Raw genomic sequence first — 12,914 nt, 5'->3', positions numbered from 1 at the left:
CATATATATATATACTAACGAATGTCCGTGCCTGAAGGCACAGCTCGAACGATTAACAGCAAATAAATTCAACTTTGCGGACAACAATTACCCAAGCATAGTTATTGACCTATTTAACTTGAATCAACAAATAAAGAACAAACAATTCAATCCCAAACTTTCGCATGCACAAACTCAAATCCACAAAACTTTGATTAAACAAAAAACATCATACAAACACCAATGAAAAAAAAATCATACATAACGCCAAAAATTTGTATTTTTGAGTAAATAGATAAAAAGAACACACACAAAAAGCTGGAATATAAAAAAAAGAATACTAAAAGAGTCTCCCTAGAAAAGTCTGTCCACAAACACAACTAACGTCAAATGTAATATGGTCTTCCACAAACATAGCTCTCATTCCTATTATCAATGAAAAAAGAAGCCAAATTAGATTACCCGAAACAACTATTAATAGGTAAAAAAGTGAATCAAACTATCAAAACAGAAGATCAAGATGGGTTCAAAATCGGTGACCTTCATGGTCTCATTGTTGTCTCAATGAAGTTCTGAAGTACATGTGATGACTCTCCATCATAAAGCTGCAGTAAACTAACCCGTAAAAAGAAAATCCAATAGAGAAAATTTGAGTTGGTAAATAGTTCTCAAATGCGAGTGTTTTAAAGACAATACAAATACAGCCAAAGTGGGCAAAAATATTAAATTGTTGATTCAAAGTACCAAAAGTCATCTCAAAGATGGGTTCAAATTAGTTGGAAGGGTGCCGTAGTAACCTAACCTAAGGAAGAGCGGTTTGATATGGAAGAGCAGTTTGATATATGTCAAACTACATTTTTATTTTCGTATTTTTATTTTCTAATATCTATAGGAGAGAAACTTATTCACAATTATTCAGGGCTCCGTGCAATTGCAACTGTCTATTTCGGCAATCAATTGTTAAGATGTCAACTGTCTATTTCAATCCAAGCATTTCAAAACACTTTTCGACGTGCAAGATTGGACCTCCGTAAACTTATTAAAGAAGTTATACTATATCTATAGGCATGAACATAAAGTACACAGTGTGGAATTTAGCACAACACATCCATAATAGCATGGCATGTATCAGATATGCATTATTAAACCCATTATATAGTACTTCGGTCGCACATTATTTATTCCGTTCACTTATAAGATTACTCTAGCTTAATGAGCTCTGCAAGGTTAAACTATTGATTGGTCCTTTAAATTCTTTTTTTCCCCCATAACTTCACTAGCTCTGCAAGGTCTTACGGCTGATTAATTTCAACATTTCGAGGATTTCGAGGACATTATTTGCAGTATTTGGAAAGCATGATTGAAAGATTTTTTGAAGGATAAAAACATCTAAAATAAGAAAAATGAGAGAGTGCAAGCATTTGTCTTTTTTATACCAAAACATTATTATTTACATGTGCTTATTTGGTATGTCTTGTTATTTTTATGAACGAACCATAGCAAAATTAAGAGCTTCACTTTTTTCTGCAAGAGGTAAAGTTGTTCAACCAACAATATAAAAGTAAATCTTACCATGCAGTGGCTAACATTTGTCCATCCCGCAACAAATTAGTACCTCTGAACATGACCTTGCAGTACTTCTACGGGTCTCGATCATTTCCACTTGTTACTTCGCTCCAACAAACAAATCCTTAAGCTTTGCACCCTTGTGGTTTTTGGCTAGCTACAATCATTCCTACAACAATATTGAAAGGTTGTTTTTCTTTTTAATCAACAAAAAAAAAAAATCTTCATTAACTCATAATATTGAAAGGTTGTTAATACTATAAACTTAGATATGTTAACATAAGGGGTAAATAGCATCATAGATATTCTCCCTTCATTTTCAACTCCCCTTCAAGTTCCACTATTAAAAAAAATTCTGTTTACTTTCATGGATGTTTTTTTTTTTTTTTTTGCTGCTATGGATGTCGATTTGGTTGATAATAGGAGAACTCAAAGAAAAGAGACAAAGAGACTTATACATATATCTTCGTAGGTAAAATTTCCATGTTTTCTCCCCCATCATAAGTTTCTACAAAGGTAGGAGTATGGTATCAATGTCGTAAAATTTAACAAAGTATCAAATAACAAACCTGATATTGATCATTGGGAAAAGGTATATAAATAGTTGGTGCTTTTCCTTTGCCGAGAAAACCCAAAAAAAAAACACATCGTGATTATACATCAAATGAGAAAGGAGAAGAAGAAAATGGGTGGTATCCTCAATTGTGTAAGAATTTCATAGTTATAAGTATTTTGGTTGGGGTGTGTTACGTTTATTTTAGGAGAGCTTGTGAGTACATATGGTAGGAAACTCTCCTTTCGGAAATCATTAAACCAATTAATAATGGATAAGTGGGGATGCATTCCAAACAAAAAAATAATAATGAAAATTTCAAAATTTTGAGTTTGAGATGGACAATATTTGAATGTTACCAAATTGGGATGGTATTGATTCCAAACATTTTCCTTCAATTCATGGCAAATTTGAAAGTTTTCCAAATCTGGATTCATGGTCTAGATTTATGCAATTTTTCAACCTAGGACTCATTCAGGTGTAGAATTTATGTGATAAATTTAGACCGTTGGTTAAATATAAGATTCAAAAACCGTTGCTCCTTATTATTTGTTGTAGAATTTAGGTGATTTCGACAGAGAAGAAAGAATTTAAGTGAAATCAAGAATCTTCAGCCTTTAGGCCGTATGGAAGGGTGAAACTAACTAAGAAAGTATAGAAAGAAGAAGGAATGTTTTTGCTTACAAATCAATAAAAGGTAGGTTGCCTTATATATGTTGGTGTATACATTTACATATAAAAAGGTATACCCAAAAAAAGGTATATAAGGTAGGTTGCTTCATTCTCAGCCGAAGATTTCTTTTAGATGATCAATAATCAATCTCAGCCAAAGATTTGTACAATTTTAGGTTGCTGTATAAAAGGTATATTTCATTATTCGTTCTTTCCTTTCATCCTTCATTCTTTCCAAATTTATTTTTAGACCTACTGCTCAAAATATGTACACATCCAAGGATACCAAATATAGGAAATTCAAAAATGTATACCAATCCTAGGGTCCAAAATATAGGAGGAAATTTAGGGATTCAAAAATTTAGGGTCATATTATATAGATTTCCAAATTTTCGGCTTCCTAAGAAGGTATTATAGAAGGTATAAGATGGTATAATTGCACTAATTGATCTTACTGATTAAAAAAAAAACGTTTGATCTTATTTGTACTATAAATGTCAACATACTTTCCAAATATATTATTTCAATCCTTCTGTGATTTCGGGTAATTAAAAGAACCATAAATATTTGTACCATCCTTTCTATATATCGTTAGCCCTTCTACCCATAGATCTCAGCCGTAGAAAAAATGTGTACCGATCGTAGGGTCAAAAATATAGGAGAAATTTTAGGGATTCAAAAACCTCCATGTCATATTATATTTCGGGTAATTAAAAGAACCATAAATATTTGCACCATCCTTTCTATATATATCGTTAGCCCTTCTACCCATAGATCTCAGCCGTAGAAAAAATGTGTACCGATCGTAGGGTCAAAAATATAGGAGGAATTTTAGGGATTCAAAAACCTCCCTGTCATATTATATATATATATATATATATATATATATATATATATATATATATATATATATATATATAAGGGAGCTCGGTTTTCAAATCTTATGTCCTACATAAATGATAAATCCAACGGTCTAACTTTATTCAATCTACATAAATCTCCACTCTTCATTCTACATTCCTTTTTAAGTTTTACACATTTTCCTGATATGGGAGAAGACTAAAAATATCAAAGAAATGCACTAATTATGAGAAAATAAAAGTCTAATCCTGTTTCATATCCGGCCACATTACAAAGTGCATAAATTAGGTTCGTAGGCGGGGGTGGTCAACAATTTAGTAATTTATTTTAGTTGTGTTCAAAATGCGTTGTGCCGTGCCTTCAAGCACTGACAAACCCTAGTATATATAATATCAAACAATCATTCTACAAACACATACACCGAGAGAGAGTTAGTGTGTTTGTACGCATAATTGATTGTGGTACTACCACAATTGTTTGCCGTTGCCATTTGGCACGACTCCAATTCTAAATCATCGTTTAAGTTTTTTTCTTCCATTACCAAAAAATAAAACTCCACAGTTTCTTTCGATCTGGGAGAGAAAGAGGACAAGATAGGTGTTGTTCCTCTAGGGAGCTTCTTGGCTTTTTTTCTTATTAAAAAAAAAATTTGCGTTTGTTCGTTTTGCGACAAACTTTTGTGGATAAATAGAAGTCATCCTTCAAATATCCCTTCTCACTCTTCAAATTTAGAGAACGCTGATTCACTCCTCAAACACCAAAATAGGATAATTCTACTTACACCCCTCTCAAACACACAAACCTTATAGAAGTGAGCTCCACAACCTATTTTGACAATCCAAACTGTTTATTTTTGTAGGTCTCACAGCCTGCTTTTTTTTTAATAACCGGATATCCGGGCCGGGCCAGCTTGCACGCACCTCAACTAATTCTAGGATCCTGAAATTTACGACCGGCCATACCATCCACCTCGACTAAATATGGGGCGCTGAAGTTAACAACAGAGGAAACCATCCAGTGGCCCAGCTTGTGTAAGTAGCCTGCTGTCCTTGGGTTCAGTTAACCGTTGCCTCTGATTTGCTTTTGCAACACACCAATTCTAATAAACGGCGCCTCGTGAGATGCAAGAGAATGACAATTAGAACTAGGGAAACCACACCAATAGCACCTGCAAGTACTGTGAAAATGTTAGCCCATGTAGCACTTATACCACCTTGCAATCGCCAAGCGGCCCTCCACAGAGCCCTTCGTTTCCAATGAAGCTGCTCTCAGCCATGTTCTGAAACAATCTGACCGAAGGCAACGGTCCAGAAAGGTCATTATACAAGAAATTGCATGCCAACAAGCTCGACAGATTACTGAACGTACTTGGTATTTCTCCACTCAGATCATTGTTATTCAGGAGGAGGATTTCTAGCATAATTAGGTTTCCGAGCTGAGGTGGGATTCTTCCGGAGAGAACGTTGTGACTAAGATTCAGCACGATTTGCAAGCTGGTGAGAGCTCCCAACTCTGCAGGTATCCCACCAGAAAGCAAGTTGCCTTTGTAACTTGATCAAATGAGAGATTTCCCAATGCTGCAGGATTATTTCCAGATAACTTGTTTTCAGAAAGCATGAGAAGGTCCAGTTGGGAAAGGGTACCAAGCTCGTCTGGCATTGAATCTGTGAAGCTGTTTTGGCTTAAGATCAAGCCGTTGAAGCATCGAGCAGTTGAGAAATTCGGGTGGCATTCGCCCAGCGAGCGAATTAGAGGAAATATTGAAACTACCCAATTGGGACAAATTTCCTATCTCCCTTGGCAACTCAGATGTGAAGAAATTGTTCGAGAGATCCATTCCAGCATTTTGTAGTTTCCAATCTCTAGAGGTATTGGAACAGTAAACTTGTTCTGGCCCAACTCAAGAGCAGAAAGATTCGCCAGGTTGCACAACTCAGAGGGAAAGCTCCCAGTCAGGTTGTTCCCATCGAGACGAAGTTGCACCAAAGAATTGCACTTTATGAGATGATCTGGGATATTTCCATGTAGGTAATTACAGACCCTTTGGACGGTGAGAAATGGGTGAAATAAGAAAGGGGAGCCATTTCTTACAAAATCTCACCATTTTTGGTGAGATTGGGTCAGAAATGGGTGGAGACAATTAAAATATTTTATTTTGTACTTTTCTCTCTATTTCTCACCAAAATAGTCAATCCAAATGAGTGATTTGGTTAGAAACCAAAACCATTTCTTTTCTTTTATTTTCTTTTGAAATCACTCCATCCAAAGGGACTGTTAGTCTCGAGATTCAGATTGGAGTTCCAGCAAATATGAGGAGGTATTCTTCCTTCTAGGTAGTGGTTTGAGAAATCAACCACCAAAGTTTGCCGTAAAGTCCAAGCTCTCTAGGAATGGTACCACTGAGGGAGTTTTGAGAAAGCTGCAACTGAAGCATTTGAGTTAGGTTTTGAAATCCTAAAGGAATAGGACCGGTGAGGTTATTAATCGATAGATCAAGCTTTGTTAAGTTTTTTCAAGCTACTAAGCTCATTCGGTATAATACCCGTTAGCTGGTTCGCAAAAACGTGGAGGAAGCTCAAACCCTGTATCTGACTCAACTCGGACAGTGTCTCTCCTGACAAGTTGTTCTCTGAGAAATCGATTTTGGTTGCTAAAGAGACATTACCAATCTGCGTAGGTATTGTTCCATTCAACCCATTCCTATACATGTATAAAATCATCAAGGACTTTATATTTCCAATCTCACCAGGAATTTCGCCCACAAGGTTGCTCTCATACAAAGCAAGAGTCTGAAGATTTGTACAGTTCTCGATTTCCTTTGTTATGAAACCAATCAATTCATTATCCCAAAGAACCAAATCCGTCAAGCTCTTAAGCATCCCAATCTCTTTTGGTATATTGCCTCCTAGGTTGTTTTGGGCCAGACCAAGAAATTCCAAGTTCTCACATCCACCTATGGTTGAGGGAATGCTCCCAGAAATCCCATTTTGCCCCGCTCGAAATGTCCTCATGTTGAAACCGGCAGAGGACCGCTGATGTCGTTAGAGTATGCCAGGAACATAACCAAAGAAGAAAGTTTTCCAACCTCCTCCGGAATGGGACCCGATATCTTGTTATTGCACAAGTTTAACGATGTTAAAGAAGGTAAATTACCCATCTCAGAAGGAATTTGCCCGTCAAACTGATTGTTATTCACATATAGAATTTCCAACCTCGAGCAATTCCCAATCTCGTTAGGAATGTTCCCAGTGAACCCGTTGTCAGAAACATCAAGCTCAGCAAGATTAACCACATTGCAGATACTGGAGCTCAGGGTCCCAGAAATCTTCATTGTACTCAAATTAATAGACACTACAACTGGATTTTTGTGGTCTGGCGAGCAATTCACACCCTTCCAACCACATGGGGTTTGATCACTTGAATTTCAGTTTCCTAGATAGTTAAACTCATCGTGGATACCCTTCTTGAACTCTAAAAGGTACAGGCCCTCCGAATTCAACCCTTCTGAAGCACAAACAAGCAGAGCAGTGACAACTAAAATGCTAGTGAAACTGGCAACCAAACCTCTTCTTGAGTCTGACATTATTGTATCCATCCTTCATTGCACCTCATTTACAGCACAATCTGAGACCTTATAGAACTGAGTTTAGCCGCAAGACTCGAAGCTCAAAAATATACTCCAGCATTATTGTTAGAAGTTTAAGACAATCTCGTAAACATATTCTTAGATTTCTAAGAATCGTCTATTCCTACTATTTTCTATATTTATACTCCTACAATTATATTTCCTATGTTTATGGCCGTAAACGAACCGAGCAGCTTGCGAGCTCGATCAGGCTCGTTTTTTTTTTAAACGGCAAAAATTTATTAAGAAACTTGATAGGGGTACATCAAGTGGCTCGGCTCGGCTCATTCAACAAAAGCTTGGCTTGGCTCATTCAACAAAAACTCGGCTCTTTAAGGGAGGCTTGGCTAAATTAAAGAGGCTAGTTTAGTAAATGACTAAAGCTCGGCTCGTTAATGCTCAAGCCGAGCACGAGCTCAAATTTTTGGCTCATTTACTAGCTCGAGCTCGACAAGGCTCGGCTAGGCTCGTTTACAGCCTACGTTTACGATTATACTCCTACGATTATAAGTATTGTCTATTCCTACTATTTCCTACAGTATGTTTTTTCTTTGTATCTTTTGTACTAATTTTTCCTGGTTCTCTTGAAAGCATTTACTGTTTTCCAACAAGTACCAAGTGAACCAGATCAAAAAACAGAAAAAGAAAAAACAAGCACCAAGTGAACCAAGAATTTGAATTCTGTTCTTGAGTCAATTTTTGCTAGAAATGATTAAAACGACCATTTCAAGCAATTCACGTATTCAAGATTCAGAAACACAGGAAACCAAACAGGCATTTAGGAAATGAACAAAGAAGGCATGGGAATACATTATAGCAGAGTTAGGAATCAACCAATTTCAAATAATCTAACAAAAAAAATAATGCAGAATTAATAAATAAAAGAGAGTGAAAGAGATCAAGCAAAATAAAAGAAACACAACAAAGAAGTAAATTCCTATAAAACCCATCAAAGATCAAAGCTTTTAACATACCTCTCAGAGTCCATCACCCATGGAAGACAAACATGACTCAACTGCTGGTTCAGTCACCCAAGTGATTCCTTTAGAAGAACCATTGTCAAATAAATACAGTGCCAGCTTTTCAAAGGATGGTGGGATCTTCAAATGTGCTCCAATGGAATAGTATTCACTTTTTGGGTCATTTCGGACGAGAATGCCCTTCTCCTGTTGGTAGGTGACCTTGTAGTCTTGAGGGTTGGTTTAGGTGTTTTTTTGTCTTTTTGATTCAGTTGGTTTTTTGTATCTCCAGGGACTCAGGGAGGGAGTGGGAGTTTTAAGAAATGTAGATTAAAAAGCCCCTTTCCGGGCCCCTAATTTGTGGCTTTTTCTAAAGAACTCTGTGAAGATTTGTCCCAGAAGGAAAAAAGGTCTTCGATTTGAAGGAGGAAGCTAACTCTTACTTTCTTCCTCACTTTCTGTCTCCCTGATTGCTAGGGCAACGGCTGCAAGCGAACCGAATCAAGCCTACCTTTAAAATGTTTAAGTTTGTTTATTAAATTTTTAAGCGAACCCGAGTCGACCTCAAACTTAATGAAAATTTGAAAAACCAGGCTTGAGCCGAACTTGCTTAGGTTTGAGTCGAACTCAAACTAGTTTTACGAGCCTTAATTAGTCACGAATATTAAATATTTATCCTCTCATATAGATTTTGAGAGTTGCAAATAAATTTTTTCATTTTGTACATTAACATATTCAAACTTATGCGAAAATATCAAAACATATTAAAAGTATTAAAATAATACTTTTCAAAGTTATACATGAATAAATTACACTACACATACCAAAGGTTTATATGTGGAATTCTTATGAGACATATATACATACTTCCGGTTCGCAAGTTTAATCAAGCCGAATACTATCAGGTTTTGGTTCGGCCCATTCATTAAACGAGCATGAAATTGAGGCTCAGGTTCGATTCATTTAGTACTTGAATTAAACTCGAACGAATCTTTACCAAGTCGAATCTCGAATGGTTCACGAACGATTTGGTTCATTTAGAGCCCTACCCATTGTCAACAAATTACAACCTCCTTCGGCTTTTCTCTCCCTATAACACAGCTTCTCTCCCTAGAATAGGCCTGATGGATCTTAAGGCCTGCTTTGGGCCAACCCAGTTGAGCTGGATCTTAGGGCCTGCTGAGGGCCTACACCCTTCAAAGTCCAGCATAGGCCTGATGGGGTATGGCCTGTCATTACAACAGTACATGGGCCTGCGGCCCAATTTTATTCCAGTTGTGGAGAACAAGTAGGCAATATCGAACCATAAAGCCGGTTTTTTTGGTCTTTTTAAACTTTATCTTAGATATTTTCAAGAATATTTGTGTAAAAATCATATCTTTTCTTTTTTGATTCGTCTTTGACGAGACGAATCAATAATCCACAAAGTTAGGCACAAAACTAATAAACGCAAAATTTTTTGAATAAGGACAAAATGCCGAAAAAGCTTAGCGGAACTTAGCCTCAGAAAAATATTTGAAAATTACCATAGGTAAAAATTGTTTTGAATTTAGCCGCGGTGAAAGAATTTTAAGAAAAGTTTTGATCTTAGTATTTTAAAATTGGGTTATCACAATATCTACATCCAAAAAATTAGGAGGTGAGCTGCAACTTTTTATAAAGATTGGTTGCAAAATCCCAAGGGGTTAGTTTAGTGGGAACAAGAAGTAAAGAGTTTACTCTTTCAAGTTCGTAAGTTCGACTCCAACCACTGACTAAAAAATGCCTGGGAACTATTAGGAGCTTTCCTAGTCGTTAACTTGACGGTCTCGAGTTGAGTTGAATGCGAGTAAAGCTTACCCAAACATCATGTAATCAAACACAAGTTAATATAAATAACTATCGATTCCATGATTGTGGGGCTCAAGCCAAAAAAAGGTTAACTCAGGAGTCAGACATCACTATAAGAGAGGACCTAATTTTGAACAATGTTATTGGGAGCCAAACAAAAGGATGGTAAATACGAAATTTAAAAAGATTTTCTCTTTACTCGAAAAGAGTAGCCCTGTGCGTCAAATAAGGAAAAATTTTAGTCTGTGCTTCAGAAAAAAAATACCTCTCGCCGAATACAAGTATGTGGGCTCCACCTCTAAATATTTAAGTTTGAGAAAGATTAGATATAGAGATAATGCCCGGCCGATCTCGCCCCGAATTTGTAATTATGTATATAAAATTATAGATATATAAGACGTACGAGTTTTTTTTTTTTTTTTTGGGGGGGGGGGGGGGGCACTTGCGCATTTTATAACCAACCAACTCAAAAAAACAAGGGGAATTAAACCGACATACAATAACCTATGCAAAGGAAAAACCTCAAACACATTCTACCAAAACTGCAAAATTGAAGTCCCAAGAACTCTGCTCGAAATATTCCAGAGACAGCAAAGTCTTCGGTTCTCAAGAGAGTTTGGGAAATGCTCCCAAGTACAAACACGAAGTCTAACATTCTCTTCAATACTTGTCAGCACAACATGAGCTCCCCTGCTTCTCCCTCCAAAAACTCGAGAATTCCTTTCCATCCAGAGGCGGTAAATCTCAGCTATGAGGACCAACTTGAACACGAAAGAACTGAAACTTTTACCCTTTCAATGATCAATAGCCCACTTCATTTCACATACTAATAAGTTTTGGGAACACAACTTACAATGGTGCAACCTTATTAATTGTTGCATATATATATCGTATGTGTCCAAACCGGACGACATACGTATGTTGGCTCCGCATCTATTATGTGAGACTTGCGTGCATCGGACGATTCTGAACACCTCTGTATCCGGATACGCGGTGTATCATTGCTCTTAAAAAAAAAAAAATAGAATCAGCCCTCATCCTACTCTCTCTCAAGATCCTTGTTATTTTTATTTTATTTTTGAACGGCAAAAACAAAGATTTTATTAAGCTTTGGAGATAGATACAAAGACGAAGGGAAAGATAAAAAAAAGAAGGCATTACACTAGTATTCAACCAAATGATATAAAGGTCATCAATTATTTGTACTTTCCCCCCAATAAAATCAACAAACGCCCTAGGGATGATGTGGTTTCACATATTCCATTTCTTCCTAAGTGTCATAGGTGCTAGGTCCATCAATACATTCAGCATTCTCTAAAACATAGCAAAAAGTTCATAATTCTCTTCTTTTCATGCATATTATATACTCAACCTAATCATGTTAAGTATCTTGACTATTACTATAACAAAGCAAGAGACGGTCAAGCCGCAGTATCTTTCTTTTGTTTTTATAAATAGGTGTCTGGTTCAACTTACATGCACGGTGCACGTCAATTAATACTTCTGGAGATCAATTCCACCGTCTACTAACAGGGACCCTGTATAACGCCAGAGCAAAGCTCAAGCCACTGTATCTATCAATACCCTATATGCATTAGGACTAAACTACTAATCCCTGTTTTTTGGTTAAAAAAATGAAACTACTAGCCCCTAATCTCCAAACAAAAGTTGTTTAATCAGTAAAAGATTACCTAACTCTTTGTTTTGGCTCTCTTGTCTTGTTTTTTGTCAAAACCTGATTAGGACTGCACCGGCGCAGCGGCCGGTCAACCACAGACAGCAGGCTATGGATTAATCACGTCCTATAATGTGTGTGACCCCCCAGATTAATAATGTTTAGTTAACCTAAGGTTATCTGGGGAATTGCACAGTCCTATCAAAACATGGGATTGAATAGTAAATCTATTTATTCCCTCCTGTAAGATGATGGTGTGGACGGATTAAATCGTACACCAAACCTTGGGACCGTTAATATAGGGTTTACCCGGTTATTAACTTTAGAATTCTGGAATTAGTCGAGCTAAATAGGAATTAGTCGATGTATACGTAAGTTGGCTTGAAAATTCGGTTAAAAAAACGATGATTCACTCGACAAAATGACGGTTTTTTTTTTTTTTTTTACAATAGCAAATAAGTCGCAGTAAGGACGAGGGATATCCGCCGATCGACTTCATTTGTGAGTTTTTTTTATTGCCAATTACACCATGTAAAATGATGTCACTGTTGCACTCGATACTTGTACTTATCCTCGTGTATAAGGCTTAAGGAGGACTCTGGGTAGATATTTTGCGCAAGTGCATAACTTTTATCAATGAGGGGTTGGTTCGGTATTTAGGAACTTAGATTTGGTTGGACAAGATCCGGGTTCAAGTCCATATAGCCCCTTATTGGAACTAAACATACTCCTAACACCATTCATGTGTGGTGAGACCTTAGCTTCAGCCCCGACGTAGGTGTGGTGGAGTCCCCTACAGTTAGTAATGTGGTGTGACAGGGCAATACTCTCTGACGGAGGTGACGAGGTACCATATGAACACTTCCATTTTGTAAACCATAAAACTTTTATAAGAAAAACCCCAAAGGCTTGGCCTGGTGGTCTTGGTCTTAGTCTGAAACTTAGATGTTTGCTCCTTTTTTAGGTCTCATGCTCAATTCTTATTACCAGTAACTCTTGGATTTACCCCACGTTTAAACATGCGAAGTGGCTATGTAAGAGGCCGTAGGGATTAATCTGGAATACACGCAAGCTATCTCATGACACCCTTCATTAAAAAAACAAGAAAAAAGGTTTATCCCTTCTCCCATATAGCTCACATGAATTGCACATGGTTAGTTCACAGATTTCTTTCCCACCACATGAATTGGTCTC

At 36.9% G+C, this 12,914-nt stretch overlaps 1 protein-coding gene and 1 pseudogene across 1 annotated transcript in view; both read right to left on the bottom strand.

Annotated features, from left to right (window-relative positions):
- The window catches only part of LOC131317026 (probable leucine-rich repeat receptor-like protein kinase At5g63930), a 30,612-nt gene extending 22,256 nt beyond the window's left edge, over positions 1-8,356 (bottom strand). Inside the window, exon 1 of the mRNA XM_058346607.1 lies at positions 8,231-8,356. The gene's annotated coding sequence lies outside the window, so the exon portion shown is untranslated. The remainder of the gene's footprint in view (positions 1-8,230) is intronic.
- Positions 4,601-6,642, bottom strand: LOC131317025 (probable leucine-rich repeat receptor-like protein kinase At5g63930; annotated as a pseudogene).
- Positions 8,357-12,914: the final 4,558 nt, after the last annotated feature.

This window comes from Rhododendron vialii, chromosome 2a (genome assembly GCF_030253575.1).
Source record: "Rhododendron vialii isolate Sample 1 chromosome 2a, ASM3025357v1".
Lineage (NCBI taxonomy): Eukaryota > Viridiplantae > Streptophyta > Magnoliopsida > Ericales > Ericaceae > Rhododendron > Rhododendron vialii.
Note: the sequence above shows the minus strand (reverse complement) of the source record. Positions and strands in the feature narration are given on the sequence as shown.